This window comes from Mauremys mutica, chromosome 3 (genome assembly GCF_020497125.1).
Source record: "Mauremys mutica isolate MM-2020 ecotype Southern chromosome 3, ASM2049712v1, whole genome shotgun sequence".
Lineage (NCBI taxonomy): Eukaryota > Metazoa > Chordata > Testudines > Geoemydidae > Mauremys > Mauremys mutica.
The window spans coordinates 183,913,118-183,916,259 of record NC_059074.1 but is presented as its reverse complement, the minus strand read 5'-3'; the positions used below and the strand labels follow the sequence as shown (position 1 = coordinate 183,916,259).

General features: G+C 48.8%; 1 pseudogene; it reads left to right on the top strand.

Moving 5' to 3' along the window:
* Nucleotides 1–1,827: 1,827 nt before the first annotated feature.
* LOC123366700 lies at nucleotides 1,828–2,832 on the top strand (annotated as a pseudogene).
* The last annotated feature ends 310 nt before the right edge of the window (nucleotides 2,833–3,142 follow it).

The window sequence follows — 3,142 nt, the reverse complement described above, 5'->3', positions numbered from 1 at the left end:
GCGACCAGCTTGGCTTAACAATGAAATCCTTGCTTGTCTTAAACACAAAAAAACAGCTTACAAGAAGTGGAAGATTGGACAAATAACCAGGGAGGAGTATAAAAGTATTGTTCAGGCATGCAGGTGTGAAATCAGGAAGGCCAAATCACACTTGGAGTTGCAGCTAGCCGGAGATGTTAGGAGTAACAAGAAGGGTTTCTTTAGGTATGTTAGCAACAGGAAGAAAGTCAAGGAAAGTGTGGGCCCCTTGCTGAATGAGGGAGGGAACCTAGTGACAGAGGATGTGGAGAAAGCTAGTGTACTCAATGCTTTTTTTGCCTCTGTCTTCACAGACAAGGTCAGCTCCCAGACAGCTGCACTCTGCAGCACGGTATGGGGAGGAGGTGACCAGCTCTCTGTGGAGAAAGAAGTAGTTTGGGGCTATTTAGGAAAGATGGACGAGCACAAGTCCATGTGGCCGGATGCGCTGCATCCGAGGGTGCTAAAGGAGTTGGCCGATGAGATTGTAGAGCCATTGGCCATTATCTTTGAAAAATCATGGCGATCGGGGGAGGTCCCGGATGACTGGAAAAAAGCTAATGTAGTGCCCATCTTTAAAAAAGGGAAGAAAGAAGATCCAGGGAACTACAGGCCAGTCAGTCTCACCTCAGTCCCTGGAAAAATCATGGAACAGGTCCTCAAGGAATCAATCCTGAACCACTTAAAGGAGGGGAAAGTGATCAGGAACAGTCAGCATGGATTCACCAAGGGCAAGTCATGCCTGACTAACCTAATTGCCTTCTATGACGAGATAACAGGCTCTGTGGATGAGGGGAAAGCAGTGGATGTACTATTTCTGGACTTTAGCAAAGCTTTTGATACAGTCTCCCACAGTATTCTTGCCAGCAAGTTAAAGAAGTCTGGGCTGGATGAATGGACGGTAAGGTGGATAGAAAACTGGCTAGATCGTCGGGCTCAACGGGTAGTGATCAACGGGTAGGGTTCCATGTCTAGTTGGCAGCTGGTATCAAGTGGAGTGCCCCAAGGGTCGGTGCTGGGGCCGGTTTTATTCAATATCTTCATTAACGATCTGGAGGATGGTGTGGACTGCACCCTTAGCAAGTTTGCAGATGACACTAAACTGGGAGGAGTGGTTGATACGCTGGAGGGTAGGGATAGGATACAGAGGGACCTAGACAAATTAGAGGATTGGGCCCAAAGAAATATGATGAGGTTCAACAAGGACAAGTGCAGAGTCCTGCACTTAGGACGGAAGAATCCCATGCACTGCTACAGACTAGGGACCGAATGGCTGGGCAGCAGTTCTGCAGAAAAGGACCTAGGGGTTACAGTGGACGAAAAGCTGAATATGAGTCAACAGTGTGCCCTTGTTGCCAAGAAGGCTAATGGCATTTCTGGTTGTATAAGTAGGGGAATTTCCAGCAGATCGAGGGATGTGATCATTCCTCTCTACTCAGCACCCACCACAGGTTTGGTTTGCCTTGGTGTGCAAAGGAACCCCAGCCTTGGGCTGTAACTGCCCTGCTCTAAGCAATTTGTCCTGAATTGACACACTCAGTTGGGTCCCACCAAAGCCAGTATTGTTACCCCCTGCAATTTCAGCCCCCCAGGTCCCTGCACAGGCTGCCAATGCACCTCCATCCAGACATGCAGCCCCCACTAGAGTCATGGGCTCCCCATACAGCAATGTTGTTGCAACTCATGCTCTTTAACTTTTCTTCCATCAGAGTGCATGTTGTTAGAGCAAGAGCTGCACCTGACTCTGCTCTTTGAGATACACTCCTTCCTTCCAGTTGTGCGATTCAGTCAGAACCACTAAGAAGAAGGATGTTCCCAGCAAAGTGCGGAATGAATAAGATCACCAGCTACTCAGGATGTGATCTTCGGGGGACTGGCCAAAGAGTTCACCTGCAGTATGCCTGATCTGTGACAGATGGATTTCGGTGACACCATTTCCTCACTGAAGGTCATTGGGCAGCCGAGGCTGGCCTTCAGAGATCCTGATTATGGAGGACCAGTCCACGCTTTTAAGGAAAGTGAATACGGGCATGTAGACATGAATAACCACATCTCCTCTCTGCAACTGAAGGATCCTCTGATCACCTTCTATTACCTTCCATGAGGTGCTAACAAAGGAGACTGACTTGTCTACAGGATATTTTGGTGACAAGGCATCTTCTCACATTGTCCAGAGAGGAGCCTGGCTCCTCTACGAGCACCCCAATCGAAGAGGCTGGTATTACATGGCCCAGTCAGGAGAGAGGCTTCACGACTATGGGATGATTGGATTCCATGACCAGTGTTCTCATGTGTCCCTGATTCTGTGACCAGTGTCCCTTGCTACCCGGTTGCCCCGTTGTTACCTCCAAGGTCCTATGGGAACAGTAGAAGGCGGAGAAGGAAATTGTGATTGATGAGATTGTAAGAACCAATGCAACAGATCATGAACAAACCTTCACCATCACAACCAGCAGGGAGTAGGAGGCCTCCACCACCCAGAGCTTCAACTTCAGTAGCTCCTCTACTCTCAGAATGTAGAGGTGGAAGTGGGGATCTCACACTCCTCCATCTCTGTGGAGTCAGAAATATCCAGCACCACCATCTTTGAGAAAGGGAAGAGTGAGTGTGTCAACCACCATTAAGGACAAAGTTGAGGTATCTGCCAGCCAAGACCCCACCCCACACAGAGCTGACAATCAGTGTTGTGAGGAAGGAGGTCACCTTTCAGTGCCGGTGGAGCTGATCATTACCCAGGGTGGAAAGATAAAGACTGAGTATGAGGGGTACCAGAGCACATCACGGCGTAGCATCCACACCGCATACAAGCTCTAGGTTCCAGTGAGGAAGCATCCTTCCCCCTGCTGAGCCTATTGTGTTTCCTGCTCCTTTCACATAGCCTAATTCATGTCTGCTTCCAAGAGAGGGCCAAGGGAATTAATTTGTCATGTATTCTCTCAGCCATGTGTGAACTGGTTTGACACAGATCTCCTCAATAGCTTACTGTCTCCACCCTGCCCTGCAACACAGGCAGCATTAGCAAAAGAAACTTATAATCACCACACTGCATTGTCCAGTGGGGGATGTCTGGGATCCCTCAGGAGAGTGTTTCAGAGTCCAAGATGTAACTAGACTATCACTACAT